Consider the following 15,282-nt stretch of genomic DNA (forward strand, 5'->3'; position numbering starts at 1 on the left):
TTACGTGTTCTGCGTCCTCCTCTATATCCTCGCATACCGGGCAGTTAGGCGAACTGTCGTGCCCGAATCTGTGTAGATATTTCCGGAAACAGCCATGGCCAGTCAGAAGCTGGGTTAAGTAATAGTTTACTTTTCCCTGCCGTCTGTCAACCCAACGTCTTATATTAGGGATAAGAACGAACGTCCATCTTCCTTTGGTCGTTCTTTCCCACCTCGACTGCCAAATCCTTAACGAGGCCATCCGCCCCTCGCTTCTTGTAGCGTGTGAGGAGAGCTTGTTGCCGCGACGCCGTTTGTAGATGCGACTCATCTCATCGGCCAGAATGTCGATTGGCAGAGTGCCAGCTAGCACAAGCGCTGCCTCTTCCGACACGGTACGGAATGGGCAAATCTGCCTCAGGGCGCTAAGGCGATATATTGCCGCCATCTTTCGGTACACTGCCTTCACCTTCAGTGCACTGGCCCAAACTGGGCTTCCGTACATTATGACTGAGGTTATCACCTTGGCTATAACCCTTCGGGTGGTGCATTTCGGGCCTCCAATATTTGGCATGATCCTTGCTAGTGACGCCTGGATGCCGGCAGCTTTCTCAGCAGCGTACTCAACATGCTGCTTAAACTTGAGTCGATGGTCAAGCATAACTCCAAGGTATTTCAAGGGAGGAGATGACCGACTCGTATACAGCATGTTTCCACGCTCTTTCTGCTGCTTATTAGGACCGCTTCCGTTTTCTGCTCTGCTAGTTCCAGCCCCATCTCTTCTAGCCACAACTTCACTTTCACGATAGCCTCGTTAGCTCTCGCTTCTACCTGCGCGACGTGTTTTGCGGTCACTACGACTGCTATATCATCGGCAAAGCCGACGATCGTTGCCCCGGTAGGAAGTTTAAGCTCAAAGACGCCGTTGTACATTATATTCCACAGGAGAGGACCAAGGACTGACCCCTGTGGAACACCCGCCGATATTTTATGCGATTGCTTTCCATCATCGCTGTCGTACACTAACGTGCGGTTCGAAAGGTAACTTGTCACTATCTCAAGTATATACCTTGGAACCCGTATCCTTATGAGGGTTTTGCGGATAAGCCCCCAGTCCGCCGAGTTGAAAGCGTTTTTAACGTCTAGCGTAACGACGGCGCAGTACTTTTTATCACCGCCACTCCATCGGTCACCGGCTATGGCGTCTGAGGCAACCGCCACGACGTGGCTTATGGCATCTATTGTAGACCGCGTTCTACGGAATCCATACTGGTTATCCGAGAGAGCACGTCTTTCTTCAACCACAGCTAGCAGGCGTTCATATACGACCCTTTCCAATACCTTGCCCATTGTGTCCAACAGGCAGATGGGTCGGTACGACGATGGCTTATTGGCCTTCGGAATAAGGAGCAGCCTTTGGATCTTCGATACGTCCGGGAACGTCCTTTCTTCCAGGCACCTTTGCAGCAACATCATGAAGACGTCTGGCCTCCTTCGTATCGCTGCCTTTAAGGCCTTGTTTGGGACTCCATCTGGCCCAGGGTTTTTTTTGTCCCCAATCCGCTTGCAGGCGCTTAAAAGCTCGTCGGCAGAAATTGCTGGTATGGCTTCCTCTTCCCTGCCGAGGAGGTTTACCAACACATACGGCGGCCTCTGCGGGAAAAGTGTCGCTACTATTCTTCGGAGCGCGAGCGGACACGTGATTTGCGGTGCCTTCTGTCCTTTGACCTTCTTCAAGGCCACTTTATATGCCGTTCCCTATGGGTTAATATCGGCATCCTGGCATATTTCCTCAAAACTTCTCCTTTTGATGGCCCTTATGGCTTTCTTTAAGTCACTGCGCAGGTCTCTGTAGAGTAGGAGCAATTCATTGAAGTTTTCCCTACCTCTCGAGCGCTGCACTTTCCTTCTGGCTTTCAAGCAGTTCGCTCTTAGAGACGCTATCTCTTCGGTCCACCAATGGCACGGAGACCCTCTTCTCCGTGTATTTCGTCTTCGGGGCATGGCGGCGTCGCATGCTTGTACCAGCAGCTTTGCTACGTTTTGCCGGAGTTCACCAGCTGTACCGTCTCCACCCACGTAGGAGTCCATAATGGTGTTAAAGACATCCTCGTCAAAAAGTGCATCTCTCCACCTCGGCCCGGTAGTTTTATTCCACCTATTACCTCTGTCCTCTATGGATGCTATGTCGAGGAAGATGGCCTGGTGATCGCTATTTGTGTACTCCTCGCTCAGCGACCACTTGCATCTGGCCACTAGACTGTCGCTGACAAAGGTGAGGTCTACTTTCGAGCCCCTTCCTGCCTTACGAAACGTATCTCGCTGCCCATCGTTCAGAAGAGATACTTTTAGCATGGCGAAAGCCTCCAGCAAGCTGCGTCCTCTCGCATTGCAGGCCTTACTGTCCCACTCGAAGGCCCAAGCATTGAAATCCCCCGCAATTAATACGGAAGGCTTCTCCCGGGCATCTGCGACGAGTTCATCTAGCATGCTTTGAAATTCGCTTTGTGTCCAGCTTGGAAGAGCGTAGCAACTATAGCAGCATATATATTTAGCTGTCGCCCTGACGAATCCGCTGTGCTGGCAGTCCCCATCCAAGAGTGCTATAGGACCAGGCGCCCAAATTGCTGCTTTTTTGGACGCGTCGGTTACCCAAGTACCTTGACTTGCCCTGCGATATGGTTCACTCAGTAGTACCAGGTCCACCTCTTTCTCAACGACCGTTTGCCGAAGTAGGTCATGAGCTGCTTCGCCGTGATTGAGATTAATCTGCATTATTCTCATTTCCGCGCTTTACCGACCAGTGCCTGCTTGAACAGCGGGCATTTCCCGCTTCCCGCCACGTGCTTAGCATCTAGATTCGGCGTCTTTCTGCAGAACATGCAGGACGGGTCCTTAGTGCAGTTTTTTGCAATATGGCCATCCTCTCCACACCTCCGAAAAGCCTTTGACCGGTCAGATGGAGCTGCACATTGCTTTGCTATGTGCCCAAACTCCAGGCATCGGAAACATCTCAACAAAGGTGTGCGCTCTCTGATCCTACAGATCACCCAGCCTATGCGCAATTTCCCGCCTGCCAGTAGCTTAGCGGCTCCCTCCTGCTGTAGGGTAATGAGCGCCGTCTGCGTGCCGCCATATGCTTTTCTTAAGTTAACCACCTCTGCGGATGCCACCCCATATTGGGACTTAAGTGCGCTGCTTATGTCCTCCCTGGTGGTGACTTCGTCGATGTCCTTGCACTCGACCATTTTACGTTGCTTCAGACACCTGACTTCGGCCTCCCCTCCTAAAAATTAGCCCACTGCCGCTCTCAGCTCTTCCGCCTTCTCTCCGCTCTGGTTTAGTTGCAAGAGAAGCTCGCCCTTCTGCGTTCTTCTTATCTTTTGCACCGCCTCACCAAACTTACTTAATTGCGGTTCGTCCTTAACCTTGCGGAGCATATCCGCGTACGAGAGCTCGCCTTTAGCTGCTATGACGATAGCGTCGGGTCTACCCTTCGCAGGTCTTTCTTTTAGCCGATCTGCCTTTCTTTTCTTCTTCATTTTCGCTCTGACCTTCTGCCACTCCAAGTCCTTCGATGGGCGCTGGCCGTTAGGGGCGCTAGCGGTGTGCTGTTCAGCGGCCCCCGTGCTGGCTACGTTACGACGTTTGGCGGTCGGCGTGTCCGCATCCCCGGGCTGCTTACGTTTACTCGCCTCAGGCTGTGTTCGCTTCTCCCCGCTTGCATACTGCAGCGGCGTGACCCCACCGCTTCGCTCCATCACCTTTTGCGCGTATGTGCGCGGGGAAGTTTGGAGACTCTTATCCTTAGTCTCCTTGCGAGAAGTGCGTGTGGCGTCTTTATCAAGCCGGCATTTTTCATACATCGTTTTGATGCCGTCTATTGTGTCGCGCATTTGTTGGTTTATGTGCCGCCTTTTTCCATCGTTTTCCTGCAGCATCGCAACCAGATCCTTTATGTAGCCGCCCAACTTTACGAAGGCTGCCACGTCCTCCACGTCCACTGGTGTGTGGTTTGGCGTCTCTGGGAGCGTTTGTCCAAACTGAGGCTGCGTTTGCACGCCTACTGGCGACCTCGTTATTCTCCCGCTCACTTTGAAGGGGTTCTCTTCGTTCAAAGCGCCGGCGTGACCCCTAATGCCTGTTGGTGTGTTTGATTTTTGATTTGTAGACATTTTGATTTGAATTGCGCCCCAACTGGGAAGCCGCTATCCGGTTCCGCTGGTGTAGTTGCTGTTAGGACCCCATGGTTATCTTTGCAAGCAGTGAGGCCATGCAGTGGGTTGACGCTAGCCCTTATGAGACTAGCGTTCAGTGCCAGGTCCAGCATTAGCCAGGAGTTCATCTCAACTGGGCCTACACCCACCAACTTAACGGTGCGGCCTAGAACGTACTTCCCAGACTTGCCATAATTTTAACGGGGCGGGGGCGGTGTCAGCATTAGCCCGAAAGCCATTTCGGGTGGGTGTCACTCCAACCTACTCAGGTAACGGAATACTGCCACCACCAGCTCAAAGTCATCAATTCAGGTACATGTTCCGGTATGCCATAATCAAGACCTTACCGGGCTCGGTCTTGATGCCTATCCCTAGGCTTCGTAGAATAGAAGAATTCTCTCCCTCGGTGCCACCCCATACAAGAATGGGGAGCACCTATTTCAAGGACGGCGCTTACTCACCGAAGATTCGCAGGGTTATGCGGCCTTTTCAGCCGCCCCTCCTCCTCTGCCGCTCTTGGTCGGGGACTGCTTATTTGTTATTCGCAGCTAACCTACTAATATACCTTTGGGTACTCGCAGGCCGATCACAATCCGCCACCTGTGACCCCCACAGTAGCCTGAGCTTAGCCCTGTGTGCATGTGCTTCGTGTGTTTTTACATGTGTGATCGTGTCTTTGTACATTTTGTGTATGCAGTTTATGCATTATCGTATGTTCTTATTATTTTGATCTACCTAAGTTCAATTCTGCTTGTTTTGTTTACCCTAACGGTGCTACACATTCTGCGCATTTTTACACATAGCGATTCTTGCTGAAGTTTGTTTTGCTTGCATAGATTTTCTACCTAAGTTCAATTCTGCTTGTTAAATATTAATTGGTAATTAGACTTTGAGTTTTTACTTCGTCTTTCACACGTTTGAGTAGTTATTTATATTTACATACTTATTTACAACTGAGCAATTATTACATTGGGAATACCTATTCGCATTTGGGGTAGTTCTTTACAGTTGAATGCTTACTCACATTTGAGTAGTTATTTATATTTACATACTTATTTACAACTGAGCAATTATTACAGGAAGCAAAATCGCTTCCTTACAAGCTAAACGACGAATTTAAAGTAATCGCGCGCGTTAAATCCAATCGTCTTTTCTATAAATTAAATCCGCCTGAGTTGCCGAAGGCGAGGAATCTCGACTAGCAAGTCAATGGTCATGGGTTCGAATCTCAAGTGCGGTAGAGTTTTTAATAAAAGCCGATAGCCTTAGATGCTAGCGCTTTTAAGAGTTTAGTCTTAGAATTTATTTCTCTGGCGAAATTGACTTCGCCACACACACACTTCACTTCAAACCTTCTCTGTATCTTCCTTTAATTCCTGGGAAATCAAAATTCTTTATAGACTCATGAGTGGTCACACTTATGACAAAGTTTATTTAAAAATGATTCGCGCTATACCATGTGATGTTTGTGAAATTTGCAATGTTGTTGAGTCTGCTGAGCATCTAATCTTCAGATGTCACAGGCTTGATGGTATTAGAGATTCCTTTAACTTCTTCAAGTTATATGGCTGTCTCCTCGATCTCTTTGCAGCAAAAAATGTACGTCATCTCGGGGAACTAACTTGCTTTATTAGAAAAGCTAATTTATCCTTTTAGAATTTTTTTTTTTCCTCTTTTCTTTTTTTTCTTTCGTTTTTGCGTTTAATAATCTTCTATTACCATAGCATTGCTTTTCGTTTTCAGCCAAAGTTTGCAACACTGTTTAACTTTCAAGAACTCAACAAGCACAATTACACACACACACGCACACACACACACACAATTACATTTAACATGCTCACTCCAGTTATTACGGCCGCTCTTATTTTTTTGTTACGTTTTATACATAATCGTGACTAAAAATTACAACAGTTTATTATCTGGACATATAAGCCACAAATCTATTGGCTTAGTCCATCTCTGTTCAACATACCTCAAGGGATTCCCTACCTGTAAGATCTAAGAAAATCAATTTTTTTTTAGTTTAATAGGTGCTTAGGGGTCTACTAGAATTTGTTTGAGGAAAAAAATTAGCTGAACGAATTTTTTGCTTAAAATCTCAAGCCTTTCCCTGAAAGCTCCGAAAAAACTACTATTTTTTTCTAAATTCAACAAATTGTCACCAAATACAGACTCGCTCTTTTTATTCTTTCTCAATTGTCACCAAATTCAGATTATTCAGACAATTATTTATTTAAAAGAATAATATAATAATATTTAATAATGTTTGTATATACAAATATACAGTTTTTTGTACAGGTCCAGGAAAATTTTAGCTGATTTTAAGAGAACGTTGATGGGTAAAAAAAAATATTTACTAACAATTTGATGTTGCGCAATAAACAGCGAACTTTTCCATGTTTCTGAAATCATTAAGCATTTTTATATTATATATGGGAAGACAAGGAACCACGCTCTTTTCAAAACCCAAGTCTTGTTTGAGACCTGCGCCAATAATGGAAGTGGCGGAGATCAAATCAAAGAGAGAAAGCGTTCCTTTGAAATTCGTTTGAAAAACAGCTATAGAACGTGTATGGAGAAAGCGTTCCGTTGGTATTTGTATGAAAACAGCTATAGAATATATAGAGAGAAAGCGTTCCGTTGGAATTTTTATGAAAACAGCTATAGAATATATATAGAGAGAAAGCGTTCCTGAATCCAAAGAGACCTTCTCCTACCGGCACATATTATCGGATTGTGCACTGAGCAGGCAAGACGGTAGGGAGAGCATCCCCTTGTTTGACCCCGTGAAGCACTCTCACCAGCTACCAAGTGGTCGATTATGTCAGAGGCAGTCATCGACCGCAAATGATATTGGTATCCAATTACCTCTTAAAGAAATTTCAAGTAATTGCAACAATATTTTATCGATATACCTCCTTAGGTCCATATCAACTCTCGAAATCACATCTAGTATTAACTTTTTATTTACAAACGAATTCAATTATTGTACTATTTTATTATTAGATGCTATTGTTATATTAATCAAAAGTTCTGTTACTTCGTTCTTTTCTAAATTCTGTTATTCTTCTATTCCCTTACTTTGTTGTTTCATCAAGCATTTTGAAGTTAACCATTGTTAACCATTGTTAACCATCTCAAAATTATGCAAAATTAAGCAATGTTGAGATTGTTAAGCATTGGTAAGCATCGTTGAGCAGTGTAAAATATATAATAAATAAAAATTATTTTTGATAGATAGTTACATGAAGAAAATTTGTTTTCTTGAGTATTATATGTAAAAAATTGTACATATTGTACATATCTAGCAGTTTCGGCATGTTTGTTTTGATTGCTTTTAAAGTACGAAGATATTATTTGAATAACTGTGAAGAGTAATAATTAGATAGTATTAGGCTCTTTTCTTTGCAGCTAAATGATTTCAAATGCGTTTGTTTGTTACCACATATCAAAAATTCATTCATTTCAATATGTATAAGTGTAGAATATATATAAAAACGTATAAATGTATAATAATTTATTATTATTATGTATTATATATATATAATATATATATATATACATTTATTATGTTTCTTTTACAATGGAGAGAGCATAGAGTTGCTTTCAATAAACGCAACCCGCGACCATGCTAAAAAATATCCCGAGACTTTGTTAATGCGAGGCATCTAGAAGTGAAATCTCCAAATACTGAGAATATTGAATTTAATATTGCATTAGTTTATTTACAGACCTGAAAGTTGGTCTGCTTAGGAGAATGGATTGAAACGAACAATTATATCATCGAAAACATGCAATGTATCTATACGCCTCTCATTACTTTGTAAAACAATAATTATAGTCTATGAACAATAAATTCACCCTTGAATCCTATGTGGGGTGGATACATCTAGTACTTGGTTAGGAAGCACGTCGGAAATGGTCAACAATACAAAAAGAAAACATTGTAATATCAAGAACAAATAATGCAATTGTTAACAGAAACTAAAAATGAGGTCAAGCCATTCAATAACAGCAAGCAAATTGATGTAGGTTTCGAGCAACAGGTTCTAGATTAGGTATCGTCTTAACAATATTCGCCTCCATTGAAAGTAATATACTTTCTTCACGACAACAAATTGCCAAAGTTTTGCCAAAGGTTGAAATAGGTCACTGCTGTTGGTTTGTCTCTGCCATAAAGCAATCAATTAATAATTTAATCGGCAAAGATATGAAAACTTTCACTTCATCATTGAGCAGATTCGTCGTGTTTATTATCATCCAAAATAAACACTGCATTATATATAACATACGATCTCCGAAGACTTCTCTATTATGACTTAAATACATTCAGAGATCACGTCACTCTGCGTTGCGGAAACGTTGTATATTGAGCTAACATTAAAGGTAGCAAGGGAACATCATTTTGTTGGGAAATTTTAGTGAGGAAACTAACGAAAACAAGATATAGATATTGATAAAAAGTACTTATGCCTGCAATACATGTGAAAGAGCATTTATGGCTTATACGTTCGCAACTAACCAATGTTGATCAATGTTGTTCATTTTATGCAAAAGCAAATTCGGCACAATGTCACGCAAACACTCAATTGTAAAAAAGTTATTAATCATGTTATATTGGGATGCATTGTAGTCACCGGGTATACGGAGAGTGCATCCGCTGAGTGGCTCTTAAACTATTTGTAACCATTTTAAGATGACGTTGATAATTGTGGCTTTTTTTAAATAACTCACGCATTCTGTTAACAAATGTTATATGATCACAATCTAGAGAAGAAGATTTTTTACATTCTTCTGCCTTTTGATATAATTCCAAATACTTACTTAACGCGATGAATACACCGCTGCGCCTCAGTTTCTATGAGTGCCTCTTCCAAAAAATTTCTTCGCCTGCAGGAAGCTGTAGACAAGCAACACGACTGAGTCCTGCGTAATGAAGCGGTAGAGGTCTTGGATTTGTCTTTGGGAAATTATGCTTGAGAGTTGATTTTGCTCAAATAATTCAGTGAACATTTGGACTCCAACATATTCCTATAGTCACATCAACAAGAGGTTTTCTTTTATTGTTGAAATAAATTATGGCTTTAGTTACTTGAGTTCGAATGTTGCCTCAATTTTCCCTCGTAATTTTTTAAAACAATGAAATCTGACATAGGTACTGAATTCAATAACCAACTAGTGAAAGAAATATGTCTGTTACTTGGAAATGAACAAAAATTCTCCACACCCTACCACTACGAGATATTAGGAAGTGTCGAAATAAATATATAAATATCTTCTAGCCTTCATGACGGGCAACTAACGGGACAAATGGCTACCTCACTGCTACTACTACTACTAGAAAACCACTCCCCACGTAGGAACACGACACACACCATTCGAACTCATATATAAGCTTAACGAAGAGGTATTCAACTCAACAGCAGTATGCAACCTAGAAAACTACTTGAATAAAACAAAAATTAAACTAACATATTCACTAGAAAAGGCGAAAACTTTCCTACAAAGAGCTAAGGAGTTAAGAATAAAGAACTGATGTGAGAAATACCAGATGTACCATACGAAGGAAGAGATAATAAAACCTAAAAATCAAAGGTAAAACTAAAACTATACACAAAAACCTAGTCAAGAAATATAATAACTAAAATCATGTATATATAAACATTAATATAAAAATTGTAAACTTTGAATTACAAAATACATTCCCTATATTACAAGAAAAGATATTTCCTTTAAGTTCAATATGTTCTCTTAGTAAATAAACTTACCGCTTTATTCTATTATTTAAAGCATGAATTTTTACAACTTTGACAATGCTAACGCCAAAATAGCGACAGATAGACAATAGATAATAAATAATATGTGTATATCTATCTGTATCTGTTACTTTCTAATAGAAACCTCGGCCGACCTTGCTGTTTGTAGGCTACAACTCATTATAACAAACATTGCCACTCTTTTACATTCATCAATTTATTTTTTATGGAACATTTTTTTTCACGATCATGCACTAATAATTTTTAATTACCACATTAGTAGGATGTCCATATATTTACATTATTCCTTGGTAAATGTATTAATCGTTATTTTTTACAGGGTCAAAGAATTGATATTATCTGAACAATTTTGCATTTTCATCTCCCCGTTTATTACATTTATTAGATGAAATTAGTGAGCTTTCAATAACATTAAAAACTAATGGACATCAATAACATGGAAGTTACTATTATTCAAATTTTATAGATATTGCAGTGAAGACATGGCACTAATACTTATAATGCAGTAAAGTGCTGCAAAGCACAAAAATACAGCTTCTAAGTACGATAGCAACCCTGTGAGCATCGACACGAAAAAAGCTGCAATTAGAGAAAGCCGTGGATTTCTTACCTTAATTTCAAATTACATGCATAATGTACGTATATTTTGATTATAATTTTTGGTTTTAAATATATTTAAAAGTTATATTTTCAATTGCAGATAATTAATATAAACACCGGTCGACGCGGTAACTACAAAATCGGACGCGAGGAAAAATGGGGGCGCGCTGTGATAGGAATAAAAAAAACATGAAGCAAACAAAAAGAAATGTGGAAAATGTGAAAAAATGGGAAAAAAAAGGTTAGGATTTTTAATTATTTAAGCCAATATCGTCAGCGGCATCCGTATCCAATTCGTTCGTCATACTTTCCTTCACTTGTCTCATCGGTATCACCGACCTTTAGCGGGCTTTTAAAACATTCGCAAACAAATATATATTTACTTAAAGATGTACGGAAAAATATTCAAAAACGCTGTAGAAAATTTCTTATTCATGCTTAAATGTCATGCTTACCAATCTTTTGACGACACTTCGTTTCCATTTGATTTTCATCGAGAAGTGAAATACAAAATTTCCTTCCTCATCTTCATCAAAATTATACTATTTTAAGCCTTTCTAACTTGCAAAGAAAACAAACTAACGATTTTTCCAATTTACAAACCAAAATAAAGTGAGTTTTATCAGTCAGAAATTCTTAGAATTTCCAAATGAAAACAAACTACCAGTTATTTATTGGAAATATAAATGATCGACGATAAATTAACCTCTATGCCTACACATCCTTCAATTTTCTCATATACAAATAGAACTGTTAGTTAGAACTGTTCAGATGTCTTTCAAATGAGGAGATTAGAAAATTCCGTGTTTCATTTATCTACAAACAAGTACGACATACCTACGTTTATATGCTCGTCAGTGGCTTCTGTTGTCATTTGTTACATGTACGGTAACGCTGGATATACTGAACGTCTGCATTTGTTTACAATTGAGAAAATATTGAAAAAGCGTATATGAATTTGGTCACATCTGAGAGAAATTGTTGTTGTATTGCGGATGTATCCTTTGACCGATTTCTACCCATTTTCAATACTAATCTTTCTGCCGAATTTTTACCGCAGACGAACATGCTTAAATCAATTTAGAATTTGATGCTGATCGAGAATATATGTACTTCAAAGACACACATGTTCACATGTTCCAAACGGATGGACAAAATAAAAGTAATGTCCGGTGTTCATCGATAGTTACAATCAATTGTCGTATACTTATTCCCGACAATATTTAATTGCATCTGTTTCGAAGTTCGCTCATTTAATTACTCTCTCAAGTTACCAAATTCGTAAATTATGTAAGAAAGGAATAATTTTTTTTTTTTAACAGGACGGGAGCATACAGCGCAATTGCTTCCTAAGCAATTTTGACAAATAATATGACCGCAACGGCTTAAATGCAGTTGCAACGTGCTTTCATATTTTCCAAAACATTTGTTACAAGAAAACGGAAACATTTTGCCTACAGAATTGTTTGGCAAGAACAAAGAAACCATTCGACAATTTACGGCTAAACGCTTCTTAAGCAATAGAAATGGAGAAGTATTACTGTTATGTCAGTTACATGTTTGAAAGTTTTTGGTGCAATTGCCATAATTTATAAATTAAGCAGCAGATTAGATTATTTGCTCTAGTATGTACAAAGTTGAGTATCTAACGAGTTGCTAACGTTTTTATTTCTATTACAGGTGATTTGGGTATCGACGAATGGAACGAGTAAAGAAACCAACATTTTTAACCGATACTGGATGTATGGAACAATTTCATAGTGTAGGAAATCTTGGCTCGATGGAATAAATAATTTTGGATTATTGTACTGATGGAAGTGCTTGTTCTACAATACGAAAAAGTAAAAAGCACAAGAGCTCCCAAAAAGCTGTGAATTTTTCTGCAGATACCACCAATTTTTCCCCAGAGCGAAGAATTAAGAAGCCCAAGGGCTCCCAAAGTAAAATTAGCGTTAGCGTTGTACACTTAAAACAAGAGTTGGAAGATTGACATTGATTTGCTTGCGAGAGTGTTGACAGCAATTTACAATTTAATAACTTTCATTAAATTATCTTAGTTATAATTGTACCTTACATAATCTAAAGGTACGTTTCCTCATCTTCCATCATTGTTAGAATTAAAAAAAAAACTAATTGAGCTTAAGCCCGAAAATGGTCTTTGTCCGCTAAGAAAAAAATACATGTAACCATCCAAAGAAAAGCTATTTGAAAATAGTCTAGCGTTTAGGTTCTGCTAATAAAGGTCTTGTGTGAATATTTACTCCGATGAAGAAGAATGAAGGAAATTTGTTAAACGAACTATTCTATTCTATCTTCTTTCTATTCGTCTGTTGAAATGCGGTTAATATGGGTCGACTATAATTTAATTTTTCTAGATGTGATTGTATTCGGTTTATCGGTTAGTTCTACATGCAGATTTTGGAACTTAGATGATAGAAGAGCAAAAGCGACCAAGTCAAGTATACCCTCAAAACCATCCTTTGATCGCAGCCAAAAGCTACAATACGATCGCTCAGATTCACTGCCGGCGGGTTCTTTGCGTACTGTTATCATACCACAAAACAACAGAGGTGTTTCTTAAAATACAGAGACTTGTAGTATATTGGCCCGTCTATTGTGTTACTCTATGCAGTGTAAAGCTACTAAGAATAACGAAGCTCACATGCTCCAATTTCCGCACTGCTAGATTATTGCCAAATATATCTGGCACAATAAACTTAATGCAATTAAAGCATATTTTTGTGAGAAAAGCTTTAAAACATTTAAATTTTATTCCCATTACTTAAGTTTAACCGCGGCTCTAAGTTTTGCCGAACGACTGCAACTGTAGCGCTTTATTTCTTCTTCGCCGGGATAAATAACATGTCTATGTAGTTGTTTCCGATTGCTCGAATTAATTGATTGCATTATCTCCCCATCATGGACAACATCATACCCGCAATATTTTACTGGATTTACTAAGCCGTCAATGACATTCCCGTAAAGATGACGTTTAACTATAATCATTTGCCAGGACCATGCCGTAGTTAATTTCATTTAACTCACTGTTAACGAAGATACGTAAAGATTGAGCCGTTTTAGTGGCCACATGTGTGGGTCGCTGTAATTTATCTAAACGAAAAGGAGTGTCATGCAGGCAACTGGCTACCAAGTCGGCTAATTGTTTAGTAGTTTCTATAGGGTGTAGAGCCGAGCGTGTGTGAACAATGGCGCGAGCTATATTCTTAGCAATGCAATGCGTCAATTACGTTTCGTGTCCTATACCGCCAGTTTACCAAATTTCAAGAAAAAGTCTCTTGAATTAAGGGCTATGGGGTGAAAAGGTGGAACCAAGACGGGCAGTCAGAAAATGAGCTTGAATCGATCGTTGGTCTATCTCAGGTCCTTCTGAGTTTTATGCCCTTATACCGCACGTGGTATGGGTATTAGCATGCGCATAGTTTGCTGAATATGTTGTTGATGTTACTGTTGACCAGATGTATACCGCATTAATGGCTTCACGATCGCGTTGGCTCAGACGGGGGATTGGCTAGTTGTACTAATAAGCCATGTTTAGAAATTTCACCTAAATTAAAAACATTTATTTGCTTATTCGTCGACGCATTACTTACACACCTAGCTTACGTCTGTAGGTCTAAAATATTATTATTATTATTATTTTAATTTTAGACTAATGAATTGAATTCTTAGACTAAAAAAAGAGACATTGAGCACTAGCAACACAGGCTATCGGCTCTAATTTAAAAAAATGGATATTAGATAATAAGCTTAGTAGTATTAATAAAGTAAAATATTGAATTGATATTCTGTTCTGAAGTTGATTGTAGAATGTACAAAGGGTTAATCGTTCCAAATGCAATACTTCTAGCCAAGGAAAATTTGAGGCAGTCGCAGAGAATGTGCTTTATAGTAAGAGTTTGTCCACAACAGCAGATTGGGGGAGAAGACTTCTTCAGGATCCATTGGTGAGTTGCAATTGTATGACCAAGGCGAATTCTCGAAAATGTTTGGATCTTGGTTTTCTCAACATTTGTTGGATATAGAGGTGGAGTTAATTGAGGGTTAATGCAAGAGTAGTGTTGATGATGGTATTGTAAATTTCCTTCTGCAATTTTCTCTTTAACTTTTCTTCCAATGTATCTTTGAAGATCCAACTTTTCCATGACATCATCAATAATTAGAGGAGCAGAAGCAGCATACTTTGCCGCTCGATCAGCCTGCTCATTTCCCAGTAAACCGATGTGACTTGGTACCCATAACATTTTAATTTTTCCGTCGGGTGTAGTAATTATATTCCTTAATTTGTTGATGGTGCTCCATCACGAAGTCGACGGGTTCCGGGTAGCTAGTAATACAGACAAACTGTCAGTAACAATGACGGTTTTGAGTTTGTTTTTATGGGCAAGGTTGGCAGCGTGAAGGATAGCTCTGGCTTCGGTTATGAAAATTGAAGTGCTTTCGTGAAATATGTGGTTGAGAAGAACCCGTCCTGTAGCATCTACCACCGCACAAGCAGGAGGCAGACCAGGAGATTTTGAGCCGTCTGTGTACAAAAGATTCCAACCAGTATTGTCCAATACTTGGGTTTTCTCAGCTATTAGATTCCTGAAGACGTAATTTGGAGTATCTTCTTTCTTGTGCATAGACAGTGAGATGTCAAAAGAGCAGTCTTTCAAAATCCAGGGAGGTTTAACACCAAAAGAGCGGGA

General features: G+C 39.9%; 1 long non-coding RNA gene across 1 annotated transcript; it reads left to right on the forward strand.

Annotated features, from left to right (window-relative positions):
• The first annotated feature begins 10,563 nt into the window (after positions 1-10,563).
• On the forward strand, positions 10,564-14,243 carry LOC119642977. Its single transcript, XR_005248182.1, has 3 exons — positions 10,564-10,608; positions 10,674-10,814; positions 12,254-14,243. It is a non-coding gene; the product is annotated as an uncharacterized LOC119642977 (long non-coding RNA).
• Positions 14,244-15,282: the final 1,039 nt, after the last annotated feature.

Source organism: Glossina fuscipes, unplaced genomic scaffold (assembly GCF_014805625.2).
Source record: "Glossina fuscipes isolate IAEA_lab_2018 unplaced genomic scaffold, Yale_Gfus_2 303, whole genome shotgun sequence".
NCBI classification, from domain to species: Eukaryota; Metazoa; Arthropoda; class Insecta; order Diptera; family Glossinidae; genus Glossina; species Glossina fuscipes.